Source organism: Phoca vitulina, unplaced genomic scaffold (assembly GCF_004348235.1).
Source record: "Phoca vitulina isolate PV1807 unplaced genomic scaffold, GSC_HSeal_1.0 scaffold25, whole genome shotgun sequence".
NCBI lineage: Eukaryota > Metazoa > Chordata > Mammalia > Carnivora > Phocidae > Phoca > Phoca vitulina.
In genome coordinates this window covers 30162552-30169414 of record NW_022589728.1, presented here as the reverse complement: position 1 = coordinate 30169414, position 6863 = coordinate 30162552, and the positions used below count along the sequence as shown (strand labels likewise).

The following is a 6863-nucleotide window of genomic DNA, read 5'->3' as shown; positions in this document are numbered from 1 at the left end:
TTCTAGTTCTGTGAAAAATGCTGCTGGTATTTTGATAGGGGTTGCACTGAATTTGTAGATTGCTTTGGGTAGTATGGACATTTTAACAATATTTGTTCTTACAATCCATGAGCAGGGATTATCTTTCCATTTGTTTGTGTCATCTTCAATTTCTTTCATCAATATAGTTTTATATTTTGTAGCTTCAGAGTATAATTCTTCCACCTCCTTGGTTAAGCTTATTCCTAAGTATTATTTTATTATTTTTGGTGAAATTGTAAATGGTATTGTATTATCTTTCTGCTACTTCAGAATATAAAATGCAATGGATTTCTGTACATTGATTTTGTATCCTTTGACCTTACTGAATTCATTTATCAGTTCTAGTCGTTTTTTGGTGGAGCCTTTAGGGTTTACTATATATAGTATGATGTTATCTTCAAATAGTGAAAGCTTTACTTCTTCCTTACCAATTTCAGAAGACCACTCTGAATTAGCGCTGAATGTCTTAAAATGAAACACTCATTTAATCTGCTCACAAATCTTCAATCTCAGCATAACTTAATAGACAACTCATCTCTTCTCCATGCAGTGTTAGCTGGGACAGCTCCACTAAAGCTGAAGGGTCTCCTTCCAAGTTGGCATGCTCACGTGACTGGCAATTTGGTACTAGCTGTTGGTTGCTGTCCACTGGGGGGTTTGTGCTTCCTCATAGCATAGTGGTTGGGTTCTCAGAGAAAGAGACAGGTAGTGTAAACCACCAAACTATCACGGCAACACCTCTGCTACATAGTCTGCTGTATTTCTCATATAGGCTAGAGTCTGTTGGTCAGAAAATTACTGACAGCAGATTCAAGGGAAAGTGCACCTGTTCATGGGAGGATTGCTAGATAATTCTGGGGCCATGTTTTGGAACTACTTTATGTTTGAATTAGCATTTTTCTTATTGTGAGTGCAGATGAGCATCTTTTCACAAATCTAAAGGTTATTTATACTGCCTATTCTGAACTGTTCATCCCTTTGCCTATTTTTTTCATATTTTTCATATTTTTTCTTATTTATTTCAAGGATATTTTTATGTAAAAGGAAGGTGAGCCTTTCCTTTGTAATATGAGTTACAAGTAATTTTCCCCAGTTTATCACTTGTCTTTTTTGTTTATAATATTTTACCTCATGCAGAAGTTATTTTTTAATGTGGCTGAATTTTATACTATTTTGTTTTATGGTTTATGGATTTGAGTCTATAATTAAAAAGGCCTTCCTCCTTTATAGGAGTTTACTCAAGTTTTTATATTATATTTTTATTATTATTATTATTTACATTTAAACACTATTCATTTGGAATAATTTGTCTTGATATATGCTTGAGATATGTTCATTTTTCAAAATGAACTGGAAAGGGCCACCTGGGTGGCTCAGCCAGTTAAGCATCTGTCTTCGACTCAGGTCATGATCCCAGGGTCCTGGTCAAGCCCTGAGTCTGGTCCCTTGCTCAGCAGGGAGTCCGCTTCTCCTTCTGCCCCTCCCCCTGCTCTTGCTCTTTCTCTCTTTCTCTCAACTCCTTTTAATATTGGAACCTCTAATTTATTTTTACTTTCTTAAAAGCTCAGTGGTTGATATTTTAGCCCAATGTTACACTGTAACGTGACAGTGAGCATTATTTAATTTTTCCTGATGTCAATGGAATGCTTCTTGAGTTTTCCCATAAAACATGCTGCTGGCTCAGTGCTTTTTTTCAGGATTGTTAATATGCTGTTTCTTCCTGAATCTATCAAATGATGACTTAACAGTTTATAATATTGAATGTTATACTTGCTTCATAAAATGTACTTAGGAGCTCCTTTTTTTTTTTTTTCCTGTGCTCTAAAACAATTTAACTAGCATTGGAATTATATGTTCTCTAAAGGTTTTGTGGAATTCCCCTGGGGAAACATTTGAAGGAACAAAAGCAACTTTTGTACATTTTCCATTTCTTCTTTGGAAATCTATCTGCTAAGGTTTTTTTTAAATCTTTTTGATGAATTTTGGTAAATTATATTTTTCAAAATATATTTTATTCAGGTTTTCAAAATAATTTATATAAAAACTTTAATGATTCTTTTTATTTCCTCTTGTTCTGTGAATTATCTTAACATTTGTGGTCTGAGAATTTTATAAGCTCATTTCTATGCCTGAAAGGTTAAATTATTCCTATTTTTATTTCCAGTTCTTGAAGGAAAATTTTCCATTAAAATATTATTCTTCTGGGCTTTATTTAATTCTTGCCACAACACTCTGCATGATAGATTTATCCAGATAATAATACTATCCTCTTATGAATATTAAAGTCTACTTTAACTGGATTTAAGTGAAATTCTTTCCTAGAAAAGCATCTTGATGATTATGTACTGAGTATTTTAACTGTTCAAATAAGGTCACAAGCTCCTCATAATCTTTCCTTGAGAGTACATAAGACACAGCTCATGTTATAAACAATACTTTAAGAAATTTTAAAGGATTTTATTTAACTTGAAAGGCTACCAATAAAAGTTCATGAATTCAACCAACTTACAAGTTATCTGCTTGAATGGAGGGTCTTAGTCCATTAATTAAACATTCCATGAAACTTGGGATTTCATATTAATCACTCAGATTTATAATTCCCAGTGTTTAGGTCATATACTTCAATAAACACAGTTTTCTCCACTAAACTTAAATTTCTTAGGGGACAATCATAATATTTACTTGAAATATTTATTTTCATTTATATAGTAAAGAGAGAATGTGTCTCCCTACTTTAAGAACACAGAAGCAGCAGGAGTTAAGGCTTTCTTCTCCAGTGTTTTAACACTTGGCTACTTGTTTTCAAATAAATGTAGCAGATGAGTGCTCCATTCAGTAGCACATATACTAACCCTGGGATGATTCAGAGAAGATTAGCATGGCCCCTGCACAAGGATGACTCCCCAAAAATGTAGCAGTTGAGAAAGCGGGGGTGCTGAGAGGTTTACTGTGTTTCTCTGGGACACACAGTTATTAATGGCTGAGTTGAGTCTAGAGCCCAGGTTTTTCAACTTTCTCCCTCTTAGATCTTAAAGGTTAGTAGTGGAGACAGATATGTGAGGTGAATACAGGAAGTGGTAATGAAAACCTGAACAGGGCCTGGGAGGCTGAGCAAGATTTGCAGGAGAATGGAGGGCTCCCCACTAGAGGGGACCACCAGAGCAAAGACCCAAGGGGCAGAGTACCCAGGAGCAATGACCCAGGACTCATCCAGAAGCTGGATAGCATTGTGCAAAGTAAAATAAGCCAGCACAGAAAGACAAGCACTACATGATCTCACTTATATGTAGAATCTAAAATAGTCAAATTCATGGAAGCAGACAGTAGAATGGCTGTTGCCAGGGGTGAAAGAAATGAGGAGATATTGGTCAAAGGGTACAAAGTTTCAGTTATGCAAGACGAAAAGAGTACTGGAGATATAATGTACAACATAGCGACCATAGTTAACAATACTTTATTATACACTTGAAATTGGCTAAGATGGTAGATCTTGAATTAAATCACACCCCTTCCCCCCACACACAAAATGGTGACTATGTACAGGTAATGGATACGTTATTTAGCTCAATTGTGGTGATCTTTTCACAATGCATACTTATATCAAGACATTGAGGGACATCTGGCTGGCTCAGTTGGTCGAGCATGGGACTCTTGATCTCAGGGTTGTGAGTTCAAGCCCCATGTTGAATGCAGAGCTTTCTTAAAAAAATCAAGTTGTATGCCTTAAATATTTTTAATTTTTATATGTCAAAGGTATCTCAATAAGGTTTTAAAAAGAAAGAAGTTAGATAGTAGGTATGGCTGGAGAAGAGGGTATGTGCCTGGAGCAGGAAGGAAAAACAAAGAAAAGAGATGGGGGCAGAGATCATGAGTTATTGTTGTTTTTTATGTAGGCTCTGTGCCCAGCATGGAGCCCACTGCAGGGTTTGAACTCACGACCTTGAGGTCAAGACTTGAGCTGATATCAAGAGTCGGATGCTTAACCACCTGAGTTACCCAGGCACCCCAAAGAAATGGAATTTTTTGTCCATGTGATAGGAAGCTTTAGACACATCCCTCTCAGGGAATGAGCTAGAGGACTAGATCTCAGGGGGTAGAAGGAAACTAACTGTATATACTTTATAGTGCTTAAAGTTTTTATCACATGCATTTATTACTTTTTAGAGAGAAAAAAATTCAAACAAAAATTAGTCATTAAAATCAATACAACCAAGAAGGATTCATCTGAGCAGGCAACCCCCGCAAAGGAAAAAGGAAGAATCCTGTGTTTATCAGTGAGGGCAAACTTCAGTTAAAAAGTTCATATTTTTTCGACTTAAAGAGGCTACCCTCGAAGTGTTTCTGAGAAGCAGTTTAAGTCTGAGACCCTCTGGGCTGTTTCTTCTTTTGTGTAAGGCACAGATAGAAAAAGAAGCAAGTGATCTCAGGGATAAACATCTTTGAGACCTGAAACAATCAATATGATTTAATAATTCCCTATTATGCAATAATTCAGGCTCCAGAGAGAGGAAGAGAGAGGGACTCAATATCCATGATGCCATATAACCTCATTCATAAATAATAAAGACAAAAACTCCTGTTAGAACAGAGTCAGCAGGGGACAACAAGTTTAGAGGAGAAAATTGAACCCATCCACCAAGACTGTCACATTTCCTGCATTTTTGTGTATAAAGTCAGTGAGTAAGCCAGCTGAGAAGGCTTTACCCAAAGTGGCTGGAAAGTTTCTGGGTCCAGGATGCTTACAATGAAACACATGTACCCCAAATCCAGTTGATAATAGAGATTTTGTGATTTTTCGTCTCCATGTAATGGACAGACTGGATTTTAATTACGTCTGAGTTCTCATGACGATTCTGTGGAAAAGGATCTCAAGACAAAGTAAAATAAGCCACCTCTACACACAACTATTGCAAAAATCAATATAACTCAACTTTTCTCTCTGGACTTAACAGCATGAAGATGGCCCTTCTGTACTGAAGCATTAGTTCAACTGATACCAGAAATTTTACTTTAAAAACCAGCTAGTGCTCATTTTTGTGTTTTTCCCTCATAGCATTTGCTGTCTTTTAAATGAGTTCAGCAAGCTGCCTGCCTGTTCCTCATGTTAATCCTTTCAAGCATTTGAGATGTTGCCAGAGCATGTATTGATATTATAAAATCATTAGGTAACAGATTTTCAGTAGTTAATTCCCAGGAAGGAAGGAAGGAAGGAAGGAAGGAAGGAAGGAAGGAAGGGAGGGAGAAAGGAAAAAAAAAGGAGGGAAAAAGAATGAATGAACCAGCCACAAATCCTACAGAATGCCCTCCATTCTTATTTTTTTGTTTCTTTCTTCTTTTATTTTCCCATCCTGGTAACATTTGTTAAGAAAGTGGTAATACATTTTAAAGGCTATTATGTCTTAATATCACCTTATAATAATACCTCTTCATAAAGGCTTCCATTTCAACTTAGGAATTTAAAGGTCAGATCAATATCCACAGCAGCAAAATGACAGAGGTGCCTTTCAAAAGAACCAGGAACTACTTCTTCAGTGTGCTGGTTAAGTTTTCTGAGCATATTGATCAGGGATAAAAAGCAATGACAGGAATTAATATTGACTTTCTCCACATTTTGTGGAAGATACAGAAATGATAAAAAGTCAGCGATTATTTTAGCTTCATGGTTAAATTTTCTGTGGTCTGTTTGTTAAGTAGATCATAGTGATTGTTTTCTTTTATCACCCCATCAAAGCAAGAAGCAGAGGAAATATTTTAAAAATCCTCCTTTGGAAGAATATATTGAAAAGAAGAAGCTAATGAAAAAAATAAGGGCTAAAAACAACCTATAATTGTTAGCTATAGAAGTCCTGATGGCCAGGCTGGTGAGTTTCCTCATCAGATTTTACCTCCTAAATCAATATCTTTCCCATCAAACTATGGAAAACTGAAAGTGTAGGAAATAAATGATGGGGGTAAAGTTTGTTGTTGTTTTGTTTTGCATTTAAATTTAAGTAGTCAGATAGCCTTACTTAAATACTGACTCGCTCTTTTGAATGCAAAAATAAGACAATATTATATTTAAATGTTAATTTCATCCTCTGAACTATGTCATTTTTATGAATAATTCTTTCCCCTCATTTTTAGGAGTTTAGGGATTTGCTCTGAGATTTACATTTGTAACTTTTTCCATTTGACAATAGTTTACATTATTTTAAATTATTTGTATCTTTTTGTGAGAATCTGACCAAATCTTATGTTTACAGGTGACTCTTATTCAATAATGGCAAAAATTGAAATTTTTCCCCCAAGAGAGTTGTAATTAATTTCATGAGTGTTTCCAGCTCACTTCCCGGCATCTCAGTAAACTCATCCATAAAATTAAAAGATTTGGATGGATAATTTTTAAGGATAATTCTGCTCCTAAAATATCTATCTTTCTTACATTTATATAGTTTAAATGGACTATTTTTCTTCTCTTTAACTTGGTGGCCTACTTCAGTCGGCCCCTGCAGCAAGATTTCCTTTCAACATTTATGAAGTTTCACTCTCGGATTTCCTGTAATTATATTCCCACATTTCATTTAATTTCTTTTTGATTTAGATATAATTGACATATAACATTACATTAGTCTTAGATGTAGGACATAGTAATTTGATATGTATGTATATTGCAAAATGATCACCCTAATACATCATTAACATCCATCACCATACATACATTTTTTGTGTGATGAGAACTTCTAAGATCTAATTTCTCAACAACTTTAAAATATACTATACAGTATGATTAGCTATAGTCCCACATTTTAAATGACGTTATCTATTTTCATCTCTTTGGCCACAGAGGATATCTCCTTTTAATG

The 6863-nt window shown here is 35.1% G+C and overlaps 1 non-coding gene across 1 annotated transcript; it reads left to right on the top strand.

The window, feature by feature from the left end:
• The first annotated feature begins 2844 nt into the window (after positions 1-2844).
• LOC116643317 lies at positions 2845-2945 on the top strand. Its single transcript, XR_004301530.1, has one exon. It is a non-coding gene; the product is annotated as a U6 spliceosomal RNA (small nuclear RNA).
• Positions 2946-6863: the final 3918 nt, after the last annotated feature.